This window comes from Sciurus carolinensis, unplaced genomic scaffold (genome assembly GCF_902686445.1).
Source record: "Sciurus carolinensis unplaced genomic scaffold, mSciCar1.2, whole genome shotgun sequence".
Classification (NCBI taxonomy): Eukaryota; Metazoa; Chordata; class Mammalia; order Rodentia; family Sciuridae; genus Sciurus; species Sciurus carolinensis.
In genome coordinates, this window is record NW_025920119.1 from 1727447 (window position 1) to 1745707 (window position 18261).

At 33.9% G+C, this 18261-nt stretch overlaps 1 pseudogene; it reads right to left on the reverse strand.

Annotated features, from left to right (window-relative positions):
* Positions 1–15367: 15367 nt before the first annotated feature.
* LOC124973723 (translin-associated protein X-like) lies at positions 15368–16234 on the reverse strand (annotated as a pseudogene).
* Positions 16235–18261: the final 2027 nt, after the last annotated feature.

The window sequence follows — 18261 nt, forward strand, 5'->3', positions numbered from 1 at the left end:
AGAGCACTTACTTAGCATGTGTGAAGTACTGGGTTCAGTTTTCAGCACGACATATAAATAAATAAAGAAGATCTGGAATGTTCTTTCAAAAATATGCTTCATAAATCATACAAGGATCAAGTTAAAAAGTTAATTTATTGTTTTTGGCTTTTCTTAACTTTTTATTAAATTTTACGAATATTTCTATATTGAATGTGTCACAGTAATGTAGACAGGAAGCTTTGAGAAAAAATATATGCAGGTGAAGATACTGAAGAAGAATGTTCTATATTTTCATTATATTCTTCATAATTTAAACATAGGACTATATTTTTTTTTCTAATCTTATCTTAAGTAGAAGAAATCAGTTCAGAACATACCCTGTGAATTCATCTGTAGTCTTCTTGGCTTCTTTTAACTAATGAATTTATCTAAATAGCAGTCATTATCCTATATGGTATGTTTAATTACTTGGCAAATCCATTATCACTATTTTTAAGATAGAGTTTATAAATGCAAAGACTGACTGAAAAATGATGTTCAATTAATTAAAGTAGAAGGAATTAATTGTTATGTACCTTGTTTGCCTTCCATGTTAGAATTTCTGCATTTACAATTTTACATGTCATTAGTAAAAGGTCTGAAACATGTTAGTATTTATATGTAAGTGTGTGTGTGTGTGTGTGTGTGTGTGAGAGAGAGAGAGCATGCACGTGCAATTTTTCAGGAGCCTATTTTGAACTATTTAAATTAAAGGAGGCTCTGAGTTCATGAAAAAATAAAAAGCACTTCTTATCATTCTTCATCTCTTCATGTATTTTTCAGGACTGGGAATATTTGTCGAGGTTGAAGAAATATTGGTGGTTTATGGGTAGCTACAGGTTTAATGAAAAAGAAATTTCATATCTCTTGAATCTCTGAGTGCTGCGCAGTGTGCTATTCATATGAACCATGTAAGTTTGCAATAGGGAAAATGTCTGCTTTCCTTAGTGAATGTTTGAAATGTACTTCTCAAGATACTGTAAATTTTTTCATCTGTGTTTTTTCTTATTGTGCACTTGATGCTGCCCCCACCCCAGGTTTCAAAGCAGAGTTAAAAGTGGGACCCACCTTATAATATAGACTACTCTAATTTCAAATGTTTTGGGTTATTTTGATGTGATTTACCTCATATAGCAAAAGCCCTGCACCTATTAATGGCTAATATTTTGAATCATCTTGTTTTGAATTGGTAAACTGAAATTAATCACAACTTTTTTTAGTTATTATTTATAGGAGGCACCCAGCATAAGGTAGATTATATTGAAGGATAAAATAAATTGAAGATTAATCCATTAGTAAGTGAAGAATTTCAAATTGAATGTATGGGCCTTAAAACAAGTAAGGACCATTTTGTTGCAGATGAGTGTAGGCTGAAACAACAACAACAAACCTAGGAACCAGGGATTTTTCTGCAGAATAAAACATAAAAACACAAGATTGTCAAGTACTTTCAAAACCATATTAAAATTGTGATTGATAACAACAACAAAACCTTAATATAAGCCTACAAGTCCTGCTTAGGTGCATGTGTATGGATCTATACATCACAAACACAAACACACACATCTTAACTCATTCAGTTTTAACCACTGTGTTCCATAGTTAATATTACCATCCCACTTCTGGATGGCTTACAGTTACATAATGCAAGATATAATAACTGAACCAGAATTGAAAACTACACTGACTTTGTGTGATGATCACAAATGTTTGCTTCTCCAGCACTTGTAGCAGAAAGTACATCTTCACTATTTAGACTTTTTATTTCCACACCTATCTACCACTGCAGAAACATATCTCCTCTTGAATCATTACATGAACATTATGAATAGGTAGATAAAATCAAAACCAAATGAGATTCCAGATTTAATGAAGTCTGAATGAATGCATTGTACTGAATAAATAATTTTAAGTTTGGAGGAACTGGAAGTTTACTTTGTTATCTCACTGAATATGTTTTATTTAGTATTTGGACATATGTATTCAACAGCTACTATTGAGTTCTGGTCATATGCAAGGAACTGGATATACTTCTAATAATGAAGCTAGAAAAATGATAGAGTTATATTTTAAGAAGATAATAGACATACTAAAAACAAATTAAACTGTCATAGAACTTTTTATAGGAATAATATGTACAAGTAATACTTGAAATTTAAGAGAACTCATGTGAATTACTATGAAGAAATTATATACAAACACATCAAATATACATTTACATAGGTACATAACTGCAAAGGTACTTCCAGAATAGTTGATGTGTGCATATGTACACATAATGAGTTGCACTGTCTTGATTATTAAGAGAATATTTTGTGTTCAGTTGTTTGACATTAATTATGGATGAAAATATCTATTAAAATTATAAATACATTTCATGTTTGCATCATAAACTGTCCTTTTATTCCCTTAATGATCTTTTGTTTAAAGAATCTTTTTTAATAGCTCATGGATTTTAGGAAGTGTAGCTCATGGATTTTAGGAATAGCTCATGGATTTTAGGAAGTGTATGGGAAGGTAGTATTTATGCTTGCTCTTAAGCTTAGCAAGAAATCATTACAGTGTGGGATAGATGCAATTACCTGCTTCCTTTTAGGTTTTCTTTCAAATTGAGCCAAAAGGAAGTTCAGAGCTGGCAGAATCATATTTTATGTTTACAATGAGGAGTGTAAATAGCAGTTGTGAAAATTGGCTTACAGAGCTGTTAGTTAAGATAGAGATAAAAAACATGTCTAAACTTTGGTAAATCCAAGTGGCTAATTTAGCAACTTGTATCCTAAACCAGGAGCAACCAGAATAAACTTTTAATATGAAACTTCTCTAATTTTTGACTATTAAGTACTCAAATATATGCTCATCTTCAAATGTTTACTAGATTTCTGAAGATTTACTGATGGTACCATATAGGACAAAGGGTCTGTGTCATTGTGTGGAGATAAGTACCTTTTTAATCTGCAAAATCCTGCTGATATGAGTTACACATATTAACTTTATACATAAGTTTCATATGAAAATGATCTGCTTTAAAAATCTTGAGAAACTGATTTAGAATTAGCTTTCTGTTTTTGTAAAAAAAACTTATTAACACTAGCAATTTCAACCAACACTAATTTATTGTCTCACAGTTAAGTGAAACAGACTTTTAGATGTGCTCAACTGAGTTCTCTCACTAAAGTACTGCTAGGTCAAAATTAAGGAAATAGCAAGGTCAGGCTTTTAGCTAAAGACTCTTGAGAAAAAAGAAAAATCTGCTTCTGAGCTTATAAAAGTTGCTAGTTAAATTCAGTTTCCACTACAGGCAGGATTGACCTTCCTTTTTCTTTCCTGGTTCTCAGATTGTGACTGCTCTTAGATTCCTTAGATTGCTCATAATCTTTATTTCTTGTCACTCTTCAAAGCCTCTAAGGTTGTGTGCATTCCTACCCTCACATGGTTGACACCTTTCTGACTTCTGCAACTAGACAACTCTCTGCTCTTAAGCTCACCTATATTAGCCTCCTATTTTCATATCAACCATAGAAATAATGCAATAATAAAGTGATATACAAGCAGTTTCCCAGTTCCCAGGATTTTAGTTGGATAGATCAGAAACATTTTAAAATTCAACAGGGCATATTGAGATGGGTTTGTAGATGTTGTTGTTTTAAAGGTAGACATGAATGAGTAATTTGACATTCACTGGGGATTAAATAATTCTTTTACATGGTCTTTGGACTGGTGTTTTGTAGGAATAATTTGTAAATAAAAACTGAATGTGGTGATACCTATAAGTCTAGCAACTTGGAAAAGCTAATTCAGGGTCAGTCACAGCAACATGTAGACCAATCAACAATAGTGATACCCTGTCTCAAAATTTAAAAAATGAAAAGATGGGGGATGTAACTCAGTGATAAAGTACCCCTGGATTCAATTCCCAGTGCAAAAACAAAAGTGAATAAATTAAATAGTTTAATGAGCTCTGTGTAAGTACAGATATGTAAAACCATGAAGAAAAATAACTATTGGGTACCACTATATTAAGGAATAGAGTACACTACTATCTGATTTAAGACAGTAATATATGGCAGGTTTTAATAAAAAAGTTTATTCAAACAAAAAAGCACCCATGACATCTCAACATTTGTATTTCTGATAAAACTTATAATAGGTATTTATATCATAAAATTTAATTTATTAGTTTGTTAATTTATTTGGGTCCATGTTATAGTAACATGAATATAACACTTGATAATGTTTTTGGATATTTTTTATTTTGTGAATAGGTTCATTTTAGTCTTAAATTTTATTTGTGCATTTTAACTGTAAGTAGTGTGATTCATTGAGAAGTACTTGTACATCCACATAATTTATCCAGTTTTATATTCCAGTATCTTAACTTTCCCTTCCCTCATCTCTTCATTTGGTCACTTTTTTATATACTGATTCCCTTCTATTTTCATGAGAATCTCCTCCACCCCGAGTTTACTCTTTTCTCTCTGGTTTTCATACTCAGAAAAAACATGAGCTTTGTTTAAAAGAATTAGCCTATTATAGCCATATATGTATACACACATTTTTTAACAGTGAAATTCACATTAGTCAAGCTATTTAACCAGCATAAATGCCACGGAGAAATGAATGCATAAAGAAAATGAGGTATATATACACAATGGAATTTTATTTAGCCATAAAAAAGAATAAAATTATGTTATTTGCAGAAAAAATGAATAAAAATTGGAAGTATGTTAAGCAAAATAAGACAGACATTTTATAATTTATTAAATGGCCAATCCCCTTTTTATCTCCAAACACAAGAGTTGCTCTAAAAAGCATGAAAGCTCTTGTCTCACTTGCTCCATTGATATAGAGGAGCAAAGATCTCTTGCAAGGTTTAGCCTTATAATTCTATACTATGTCAATAAGGGAAAATCTCAAAGTGTTTAGAAAATAGAATTAAGCATACAAAGAAAAGACTAGTTTTGGAAAATCTAATCATATTCCTTACAATGAAATGCAATAATGTATTTTAATCTGCATCCTCTAGAAGTATTTTTATGTTTATTGGATAAAGTATTTAAAGTGATATTTAAGAAGGAATTCAATTTTGGTTTTATTTTCCTTGTGTTCACTTTTTTTCTTTTCTTTGCAGTGCTGGGGATATGAACCCAGGGACTTGTGCTTGCAATGCAGACACTCTACTGACTGAGCTATCTCCTCAGCCCATACTCACTTCTTTATAGCATTAGGAATGTTGTTTGCTATGCCAAATAATAGTCGCTATGGTACTGCATTAAGGAATATGAGAACATAAGATGGGGTGGCATAAGCAACTCATGAAAGTTAGGTCATGTTTTTTGATGTGCAAATTACTTTTTTGTTAAAAAAAGTAGCTGAAAAAATAAATGGGCCCTCAAAGATAGACAGTATATATGAAAGAAAATAAATATTAGTAATTTCTTAAGATCTGTTTTAAGATGCTAGGAAGAGGAGAAGGTCAAGTTGGCTGTCCACTTTGAATTAATCCAATATGCCTGCATGTATTATTTATTTAATATTAAAATAAAATAAAATCCTATATTCTTGTCCAATAGCAGATGCATTCTTCTCTGTAAGATATTAGCTGTTTCAATGCATAGATTTCTTAGACTTTGGAACTTATTACTGTCAATTCATTGACAGAGATGGGGAGAGTGTCCTCATTAGAGATGGAGTGTCTTAGGAAGGACATTTTTCACCTGTGGTAGTAGCAAATGATAATAAAAAATATTGCAGTAATAATCCTTATGATGGATCTGAGGATCCCAAGGAATGATTCCTGCAAATATTCATGAATAATGGGCTCTTTTTTTAATAAATCTGATTCTGAAGTTTTGATTGAATAAGAAGTTCACTCACATCTTAAAAATTCATATTGTTTTTGATATACAAGTTGTGTATGATTAATCATTTATAATTCTTTATTATTCTTGCTTTCACTTCTCTGTAATTTTGATGATGAAATTTGTGCAATAAAATGTCCCTAATTTCTTAGAATTCTATAGCAAGATTTTGGTTTTATTGTTATATATACTCTTTCTTTAAGGATATATGCATTTTATTCCTATTGTTTTCCTTATAAGGAAATGGAATTAATATTTATTTAGTACCTTTTACATACCAAGGACTATGTTGTCTATATGAGTTTGATCATTTATTGCAAGCCTTACATTATTTTATTTTGCACTACTTTTACATATTCTGATCAGTAGTTATTAGATTACTGACTCTAGTCATTACACAGATTAGGAAATTGAGGTTTAGGGATACCCTATTATTTTCTCAATGTCACATTTATAGTCACTGGTGGTATTAGCATCTTATGGAACTATATGCATGTATTTATAGGTCATCTAGCACAATTGTTTTATGTGAGGTATTGTTTCACAGACATCTGATAAACTGCTCAGAGTTGCTGAGAAAATGGGAAAGCAACAATAGAACACAAATCTAATGAGCCCAGAAATTTTTTCCTACTAGCTATCTTAATATTTTAAAAACTAAATAAAATTATCAAAAACTTTTGATAGTCAAGTGTCCCAGCTGAGCTAAGGAGATGCTTTAGCACTAGACGGAGAGAGCCCAACTGTGTATTCAACTACATGATCCACCCACAAATGGTCAGAGATTTCAAAGTACTCTGTCACCATAGAATTTGTAAATGCCCTTATGAGTAATGCCATCATCCGAAATTCTCCACAATCCCACACAATCAGACTTGACTGAGTTATTTATCAGATGTCACTTTTGCATACACAATGAACAAATATATGCACAAATGATATACACATAGACATACTGATAGTTCCTTTATGCAAATAATTATATAAAATCCTGTATATGACCATAGGAACACTGAGATAATAAACCATGACAGAAAAGCAGAAATACAAATGTGCTCACTTGTAGAGTTACTCCTATGGAGAGAAAAAAACACTGCACTGACAGTGGTAAAAGAAGATGGGATGCATGAGACATTCTGGCAATGACAAAGGAAGCAATGTTATCAACAAATTTATGACTGAAATATTAATGATGACCTGTCTTCTAAGACTAATGAAGTTAGACTGTGAAAAATAATTGGTGTCTCCTTATAACCTATCCTTTGCAATTCACAGCTAGTATTCTTCTTATGAACTACTGCTTGAGAAATAAAATTAATAGTGCATCACTTTTCTTGCTTTTACATCTTTATAGGGAATAATTACAGTGCTCCTTATTTTTGAAAGCAGTCATTCATGTTATATCCCAGGAGTGCTTAAACTAAATCATTTCATCACAACTTTATGGTCAGTGGGGTAATGGACAACATCTTTTGGCCACAGCTTTTGGTTAGATGTGTAAATTAATAGTAGGAATAGCTCCAATATATGCAAAATGCTACACACACACATATACATCTTTTTTTTTAACATCTTAAATAAAGTTGAGTCTGTTAATTTCCTAATCCCTGACTTTTGATCTGAGATTGTCTCAGCACACCCATGGTAATTTCTATAGATTGTTATTGTTAACATGACTTCAGTAATCTACACTAACTTGCTTCTTGGAATTAATTCCCTTTTGCTTTTGCTTTTTTTCTTCACTATGCAATTCACAGTGTTGACTCTAGTGCACATTGTATTATTTTATTTTGGATTATATACCAAAATATCACATGTTGGGTAGTCTATAAAGTGAGAAATTTGTTTCTCACACTTCTGGAGGCTGAAGAGTGCAAGATCAGTGAACTGGCAGCTTCATTTTTTTTGGTGCAAGTCCTCTTTCTGGTTCATGTATGGGACCTTCTAAATGTGTCCTTATGTGGCAGAAACAGCCAGCTTGTTTTCCTTGGGCCATTTAATAAAGGTGCTAATATTTTTTTTTCAGACTGCATTTTGATTCATTGTACACAAATGGGGTATAACTTTTCATTTCTATAGTTTTACACAATGTCGATTGATACCATTCACGTAATCATATATGTACATAGGGTAATAATATCTGTCTCAGTCTACTCTCTTTCCTTCCTCCACCCTCTTGCCCCATTTTCCTCTACACCATCCAAAGATTCTCCATTCTTCTCTTGCCCCCTATGCCCCCTCTTTATGTATCATCATCCACTTATTGGAGAAAACATTTGGCCTTTGATTTTCTGGACTTGGCTTCTTTCACTTAGCATGATATTCTCCAGCTCCATCCATTTACCAGAAAATGCCATAATTTATTCTTCTTTATGGCTGAGTAATATTCCATTGTGTATATATACCACAGTTTCTTTATCCATTCATCATTGAAGGGTATTGAGGATGATTCCACAATCTAGCTCTTGTGAATTGAGCATCTGTGAACATTGACATGGCTGTGTTGCTGTAGTGTGCTGATTTTAAGTCCTTTGGGTATAGACAAAGGAGTAAGATAGCTGGGTCAAATGGTGGTTCCATTCCAAGTTTTCTGAGGAATCTCCACACTGCTTTCCAGAGCAACTGCACCAATTTGCAACTCCACCAGCAATGAATGAATGATAAGGTCACTCATCTTATTCATGGGAACTCCATCCTCATAATTTAATTACCTCTAGGAAACCCTGTCTCCTAGTACCATCACTTTGGGGTTAGTGTTTTAACCTATAAATTGAATGGAGGCAACATTCAGATCATAGCAAATAAAGTCTAATCTTGGTGCACTTTTATGTTTTGTTGCCTTGGATATGATTTCTCTCTGAATATGCTGTCAGACAATTTAGTAGAATGGCTGGCTTCTGCTACCAGTACCCTGTACCCTGGTTTGATTCCTCTTGATTTAATTTTGGTTGGGGATTTAATATACTCATAGTAAGAACAGTTTAATACATTTGATAAATGGTTTAATACATATTGTCTAAAAGTGATCTGACATTCAATACCTGTTATCTCTCTAGAACACTTCAGTGACTTACAGAGTCAATATTGAGCAGAACATGTCAGGAAAAGACAAATTTATTGGAATGAAAAATAGTGGTTCAAAAACTAGTGAAATTAGTATAATAATTCATTGATATTAAGTTTTCTAAAATACCTCATTAAAGACAGAGAGAGAGAGAGAGAGTCCTTCTATCTGAATGAGTAATTTATAATTTATTAGAAGTATTTGGAATAATTCTCTAGTTAAGCAGTAAAATTTCTAATAGCATTATTTGGTCATTTTCAGCCTCTGACGAATGTTACAAACCACCAGAATGCTTTTTAAATGACAGAAGCCAGGGCCACACCCTCAGAAATTATATGGTCTGGGATAAAGCCCAGTGACAGGCATTTTAAAATTTTCCATTTGATTTATTCAGGTTGAGAATTGCTGGGCTATAAAAATATAAATTAGCTATTGTCTCCTTTTAGCATATTATAATAGAAGCAGCACTCTCCTATGTATGAAAAAAGACTGAAAGAAACATTTCAAACCTCTGCTCATTATTAACAGCTCCCGCTTAGTGCCACAGAAGTAAATCCTGGACAACTGCTGGAACTCCCAGAATAGGAAGGGGAGAAAGAGACTATTTCATGAGACCATAAAGCAATGCACTCCCTATTAAGTGGAATCAAACTCTAATAGTTATGCACTCATGCTTTATATATATTATCTCCTTTGATTTCACAGATGGAATCTCCTGGTAATTTTTATTTGAATTTCCTTGATGACTAAAGATTTGAGGATTATTTTTATGTTTCTTGGCCATTTATATTTCTTCTTTTGAGAAATGTGTTGGTGTTTTTGTTGTGTACTTGTTTTATTTGTTGTTGTTGTTATCTTTTTTAGTTCTTTTTTTACATTCCAGATACTAACCTAATGGATGAATAACTGGTGATGATTGTCTCTCTATTCTGTTCCACTGATCTTGTTGCCTATTTTTATGTCATTAGCATGCTAAGTTGTTAAAATGGCTCTGTAGAATGTTTTCACATCAGGTGTAGTGATGCCTCCAATTTTGCCTGTTTATTCTTGGTATAGCTTGGTTACTTAAGTATTTTAGGCATAGGGTTGTGGCTCAGTGTTAGAGAGTTTGACTAGCGTGCATGAGGCCCTGGGTTAAATCCTAATCATAATATAAAAATAAATGTATTGTGTCCACCTACAACTAAAACAAAATGAAGAAAAAAGTATTATATGACCTTTTGTGAAATTTAGGATTTTAGTATTTTTTTTTAGTACTGTGAAGAAATCCATTGACATTTTGATGAAACTTGCACTGAATCTGTGGATCACCTTGTGTAGTAGTACAATTTAGCAATATTAATTTTCCACATTCATCCATGAAGATCTTCCTATCTTCTTCACTGTTTTGGAATTTTATTTTAGTGGTCTTTCACCTTTTTAGTATGGTTTGTTCTTAGGTGTTTTATTTTATTTTTGAGACTATCGTGAATGAGGTTGATTTGCTGATTTTATTCTTAGCAAATTTATTGATTTGTAGAAAATTAGTTCTAAAAGTCTTCTGTGCAGTCTTTAAAATTCTCTAAGTATAACCACATCACCACCAAGAGGGATAAATTAACTTTCTCCATTTCTATTTGTATCTATTTTATGTATTTCTCTTGACTAAGTGCTCTGGCTAAATTTTTAAGAAATATATTGAAAGAGAATGGTGAGAGTGCTCACCTTTGAATTTTTTTCTGATTGTAAAGGAAATTCTTTCAGTTTTTCCAAATTCAGTATGATGCTGCCTAAGGGTTAGTTACAAACAGTTTTATTATATTGTGTCATGAACCTTTTATGACATTTATTCTGTGCTTTTATTATAGGAGATGTTAAATTTTACCAAAGGCTTTTTCTGCATCTATTGAAATGATCACGTGATCTCTTTCATACTTGATTCTACTTAGGAGTTATATGACCTTTATCAGTTTGCTTAAGTTGAACCATGCTTGCATCTGTGTAATGAAACCAACTGGATTATGGTACAGCCTCTTTTTAATGTGCTGCTGAATTCAATCTATAAGTATTTTATTGAGGACTTACACCTAACTTTATCAGGAATATTGATCCATAGTTTTCTTGTTTTTATTTTCTTTTGTGTTTTTTTTTTTTTCATTGTGCATTATCAAGTTTTGTTAGGTGGCTTCACTGAATGATTTTGGGATAGCTCCTTCATTTTCTACTATATGGAATAGTTTGAAGAGCACTGATTTCAATGCTTTAAAAGTCTAGTAAAACTTAGCAGTGAATCCATCTGGCCCTGTGCTTTTCTCTGTTGGGACACTTTTTGCTACTGCTTCAATCTCATTACATTTTATTGATCTATTTGTGTTTCGTATCTCCTCTTGGTTTAAGTTTTATAGGTCATGTGTGTCCACAAATATTAATTTTCCACATCCATCCATGAACTCAGGGGTACTCGATCAATGAGCCACATCCCCAGCCCTATTTAATATTTTATTTAGAGAAGGATCTTACTGAGTTGCTTAGCACCTCACTTTTGCTTAGGCTGTCTTTGAACTTGTGAGTGTCCTACCCAAGCCTCAGGGATTACAGATGTTTGTCACCATGTCTGGTTGTCATACAATTTTTAGAATATTTTCTAACAATACTGGGAATTTCAGTGGTATCTGTTTTACCTTATTTTTCATGTCTTAATTATTTGGATCTTCACTTTTTTTCTTTTGGTTAGCTTAGCTAAAGGTTTGCAAATATTATCTTTCCATAGAAACAACTCTTTGTTTAATTAATTTTTTAAATTATTCTTTTAGTCTATTATTTTTAATTACATCATTATTTTTATTTTCTTTGCTTCTGATATTGTGTTATGCTTTACATATGAGATATACCTCCAAATATCATGAGTGAGACAACACAAGAAAGCTTATGTGTGATAGGATGAGCTTATGAATGCCTTAACCTAATCAGTGCATTAATCCTCTGAGAGGGATCAACTGGGTGGTAACTGTAGCCAGGTAGGGTGTGGCTGGAGGAGGTGGGTCACTGGGGCATGCCTTTGGGATATATATTTTGTCTATGGTGAAGTAAGTGTCCTTCCTCCCTTCCTCTGTGTGTGTGCATGTCTGTCTCTCCCTCTCCCCACTCCCCTCCCCTCTCTTCCTTTCTCCCTCTCTCCCTTTCTTCCCTTCCTGGTGCAGTGCTCTCAGCCACTTTCTTCCACCACATTGTTTTGCATGATGTTCTGTCTCACCTTGGGACAAGAGCAAAGGAGTCAGCCACTTATGCTAAAGCCTCTGAAACCATGAGCTTTTCTTCCTTAAATTGTTCCTTTCAGGTCTTTTCATCATGATAGTTAAAGCTGACTAAAATAGTGGATTTATTTTGTTCTTCTTATTATTTTTTTTGTGTGTGGTGCTGTGAACTGAACCCAGGGCCTCGTGTTTGCAAGGCAAGCACTCTACCAACTGAGCTAAATCCCCAGCCCTGTTCTTATTATTCTAAGAGATTGAGATAAATTATTAGATTATTTGATATCTCTCACTCTCTAATCTCTCTTTTGAAAGTTAGCACTTATTGCTCTGAACTTCCCCTTTAGTGTTGTTTTTGCTCTATCCAATATATTCTGGTATGTTGTTTCCATTTTCATTTGATTCTAGGATTTTTAAAATTTCCCCCATAATTTCTTGGATGACTCCATGTTCAACCAAAAACATATTGTTGGATATCCATGTATTTGTATAATTTCTGAAGTTTATCTGGCTGTTGAGTTTTAGTTTCATGTTACTGTGATCTGATAAGATGCAAAAATTATTTCAATTACTTATGCCCTAATATGTAGAAAAAATTCCATGTGATGATGGAAAGAATATATATTCAGTTTGAGAATGGAATATTGTGTAGATATATATATTAAGTCCTCTTGGTCTGTAGTATAATTTAACTCTGATGTTTCTTCATTGACATTTTGCCCAGATGATTGATCTGTTTGCAAGAGTGGAGTTTTGAAGTCACACACTATTATTTTATAATGACTTATATATCCCTTTATGTCCAATACTATTTGTTTTTAAAAATTGGATGTTCCATGCTTTGATGCATATGTACTAATTGTCATTATATCTTCTTAGTGAACTATTCCTTTGCTCAATATATAGTGACCTTTATCTTATCTGATTTTGCCTTAAAGTCTGTTTTGTCAGATATAAGTGTTCTATTGCTCCTTGCTTTCAGATCTTATTTTTTTGTATTTGTTAAACATTTATTTTTCTGTGTTTAGTGAGTAACCCCATCATATATGATGCTACTCTTTGGTTAGAAAAAAAAGTGTTTTTTTTTTTTTTTAATTAGGGACTGGGGATGTAGCTCAGTGGAGGGATGCCTACTTAAAATAATGATTCCAGGCTTTGATCGCTAGCAATGAAAACAAGGAAAAAACAAATAACTTATAGTTTAAAACAAAACAAATCAAAAGCTAATAATGTTTGAGAGTGATCATGGGGACTACAGAAATTCCAATGAAGGTCTTGGATAGATGTATAATGTCTCTGCCTTTATTTTTGGCATATGAACAGTGTATCTGGTCATAATACTCTTTATATAGTCTCTTATTTTATGCCAGTACCTCAGCTTTTACCAGCACATTTATGGAGCCTAAAGAAAATATATTGACCACTCTATTCATTAGATATCAGAAATATTATATCAATAAGAGAGTACCTCAACTTTATACTTATTTTAACTAAATAATTATTATTTAAATGAAGTCAATGAAAATTATTGAATTTATTATAGAAATGTTTATTTGTCCCAAAAAGACAAATTCTGAAGAGTTGACATTATTTAAAACTGAATGTCTGAATGAAATTCATGAACGATGGTTTTAATCTAGAATTCATGTCCTAATGAAACATCAAAACAGTACTTAATTTGTGGTTAGGGCTAATGTCATGTTGCAGTAAAACTCCTACTGAATATTTTCTTTTTTTTTTTAGCTTAACTTCTTTTATTCAAAAGACTTGTTTCAAACATCTGTAAAACATTCATCAATCCATTACTATTGTACTTTTATTCAAATTCAAGTGATAGAAGTAACAAGCAGTGTGTAGTGGGACTGATTCCAATCCAGCAGAGCCTCAGTGCAGGGACCACCCACCGCACACACCCACTGTCTGCACGGGTCATGGTTCACTTCTCTTAGGTAATACTGTTTGAAAGGTCACACTGTCAAAGGATCAGCTCTTACCAGCGGAGATAACCTTTCCAAAAACAAAATCCAGAATCTGGATCTCAAGCCAATGGGCCTGGGAAGGCTGACTTTGTGCTCCATCACTTCACCCACAGGGGCAGTTCCAACTCAAGGAGCACCAGAGACCTCACCGCTATTCTGACCTGCATCCACAGCTGTCTTATACCCAACTTACACAATGCATCTTCTTTGGCAACTTTAGCAGTGCTACAGGAGAACTATAAAGGTTTGGATTAACTCAGTATTTCAATATTTCATTGCAATTACTTAAATGTAATTTCTAATTGATGCTAGAACTGGAAAGCCTTCAAGCATGCCTAATATAATGGCAAGGGGGAAATCCTGCTAAATAATCACTGAAATATTTTCGGTTATGTACACATACCTAATTCAGCTTACCCATTCAAAATATTACAATGGTAGCTGCAATTCCCCATCAGATCTTCTACAATAAAAGAAAAGAAAAACGTGAAGAGGAGCTGGGGATGCGGCTCAGTGGTGGAGGCTTGCCTGTCATGCATGAGGCCTGGGTTCCAACCCCAGCACTGCAGAAAACAAAACAAAACAAAACAAACAAACAATAAAGAAACTAATATCTCGGCATTTGTCAATTTTTTCTGGAAGGCTATAAGCTCAAAATGGCCTAAAATTAGTCAGAACTTTATATGAATTCTCACTATAGTACCTCAAAACTTATAATTTAAAAATGTTGAAAGCTTATTAATTTTTAATTCTTGTTCCATGAATTAAGCCAATTTTGGGAGTGTGGCACAACACTGCCAAGCAACTGACACGGAAGTTCAGATCCAGAAGTTAAACTAAGAAATCTCTTCTATCTAGACAAAACCACCAAATTAAATTGCTTCCACTAAAAATTATCACTGCAAAATTCACACCAAGCAAATTAAAAGAGGTACAGCAAAAAAAGCAATACAAAGCATGTTCACATAGCACAGATAAAGGGTAAAGGTTAAACAGAAGAGACCTCAAACAGGCACAGAGGCATGGTACACATGTAGCCCACTTTGGCAAACAAAAGGAGCTGCTAGTCTGATAACTTTATGTACAGTTTGCATACAACTTAGAAGATGTAGAACTGAAAAAACTTCTACGTAAATGCCACAACAAAGTCAAATGAAATGCCAGGTGACAGTCTCACAAACTGGTTTCTCCCCGATGACAGCCACGGATGCTGCTCTAGGAAATGCCCTCTTCCTGATCAGGCATTTCTGTCTTAACTGAGAACACACCTGCCAGCATGTGCTTTGGGATCTTGGAGCCCTGGACTTTCAGGGCATAACAAGCGTTCTCCACTTTGGACCAGACTCTGTTTCAGGGTGTACAGCTTCTTGGAGACCTCGTAAGGCCTGGTGTTGCCAATGAAGGTGAACCCGTTGTAAACCTGGTGCAAAAACTGGCTCACTTCAAAGGGGGTGTCGATGTCCCCATTCCCCACACTGTTAATGCACAGTTGCATCAATTCTCCAATGAAATCAGCCACTCCCAGAATGTAATCCACAGGTGTTACTTTCAGCTTCCAGGTGACAAGCTGCTTATCTTCTGCATCTGAGGAGGGAGTCTTGTTTTCTTTCTCACTGTCTTCTGTTGTAAATACCAACTGTTTATTAATTTCATCCATACTGATTATGGTCCGTGTTTTTGATGAAGTGTTGAAAAGAGACAGCTTCCACTTATTCCTGCAGTGCTTTGGTGATGGCTTGATGGATGCATATCTTCTCCTGACAGCTCCAGAGATACCTGCAACATTTTTTGTCTGACACAATCCAATTTAACTTCTGGTTCAGTCAGTATTTCTTCCATATCAGCAGCACTCGTGATCCTGTGCAGGAGAAAGATGGTCCTCTTACTCTCCACGGTTATGTCGCGGCTAAGCTTCACCAGCCTCTAATACTTGTCGTGCCACACGTCCAGCTACTGCGCCTTGAAGGCCACCATCACGGGAGAAGACGAGCTCACATCCTTGCCCTCTCTCCTCTGGCCATGCGGGAAGGTGTCGTGCTTCCTCTTCCTGAAGCCTCCGGGGTCTGCTTCTTTTCGGCTCATGCCTTAAGGCCTTGCTGGGACACGCGGAGACTGTAGGCCCTGGAACGCAGCACCGCGCCAGCGTAGCAGCCCAGGAGACCTGACAAGGGCCTGTGGGATGCGGCGCTCCCAGGCCGCCTAAATATTTTCTGAATTTCCCTACTCCTAAGTTTTTTCCACACTATTTCATATGCAAACAACAACAACAACAAAATGCTCTGAAGTTTTCCTGAAATTCAATGCCTCTGGCAGAAAGGAAAGATAAGTTGTTCTGATCATTTTTTCTCTTCCTGTATACTTTTCAATGAATTGAGTCTTCCTGCATGAAAATAAATCAAAGTGTATAAAATTAACTTTTCCTATATAATTGTCTCCTTCAGGAAACGAAATGAGTTATCATACTTGAAGCAAACTGATCTTCCTCTTATTTCCTCCCTTTCTTTTAGGAAAACCTTCCTGCAATTCTATTTTGCATGAATGGGCTTTAAACCCTATCACTGATTTTAAACTTCATTATAAGATTAGCATCAAACACTGCTGGAATGTACTTGACTCATGTGTTAAGTCAGTAAGATTTGCAATTAACTACCACTTGTTGAAGACTCCATAAGTTCTGGGAATTTATTGTTATCTTTTAGATAAACTTAACTGCATGCATAGCTTCTAATTTTATTGCAATGCCCTAAAACTATTTCAGTGTATTTTAAAGTGATTTACCACTGGAGAATCATTTCACCAAATGAAGAATTATAACTGTCAGGTGGTAGAACAAACAATTGAGAAATGACAGTACTAAAAGTGAGCTTAGGAATTAGTGCAATTTCCTTATTTTTACAAAAGTAAAAGGCAAGGCTCAGAAAGTAAAATAAAATTATCAAAGAACATAAAATGTATAATGAGTTTCTGTATGATCTGCTTTGGATACAAAATCCTGAATCATGCTAATCTCTACCCTCAATGAATTATTTCTCTTCCTCCACATACTTTTCATTGTTTACTACCTTCATTCATCATTCCAACTAACATTTATGAGTATCTGTTCTGTACAATACACTGTTCTAGTCTTTGAGAATATGAAAGTGGGGGGAAATTAAATTCTCCTTATCATTTGTGGTTTACATTCTGGTAAAGAAGATGAACCATAATAAAATGAATAAGTTAATTTCATTAAAGAGACAAATGAACCATGAAGCTAACAAAGCCCAATTTTCTGGAAAATCCCCTGTTAGCAATTTACAAGAATGTAATACATTTTATTTAGTCACTATGTTGTAGAATAGACCTACCTCTTCAAATTATTCCTCTTGTATAATTGCAAAGTTGTATCCTTTGACTAACATCTAATTAATCCTCCCACTCCCTGACCCCAGGCCTTGGGAACCACCATTCCATTTTCTACATCTGAGTTCAAATTTTTAGATGTCATATGTAAATAAGATTGTGAATATTTGTATTTCTGTGCAAGTCTTGCTTCACATAACATAGGTCCTCCTGATTCATCCATGTTGTCACAAATGGCAAGACTTCTGTAAAAAGAAAACAAAAACGTCAAGTAGAAATCCATTTTTTATATGCACCACATTTTCTCTATTCATTCTTCTTTTGGTGGATAATTTGGTTTCATCCGTCTTGAGTATTTTGAATCATGGTGTAGTAAACATGGAAATACACATCTCTTGAAAATACATGAGATATTGATAGGTAGGTAGATAGATACATGGATCAATTGATTCCATGGGGTATTGCTGGATCATATGATCATATGACCTCTTTAATTTTAATTTTACAAGAAAGGTCCACAATGTTTTTCATATGACTGTACTAACTTACACTTCTATCTATAGTATATAAGAGTTCTCTTTTCTCCATTTCCTCTCTGAAACTTATCTTTTATCTTTTATATAACAGCCATTTAATGGTGTAAGAGCATATCTTGTAGTTTTAATTTTTATTATTTTTTATGGTTAGGGATATTGATCATTTTTTATATCATTTTTTTCATTTTTATCTCTTCTTTGGTGATGTATCTGTTCTTATTCTTTGCTCTT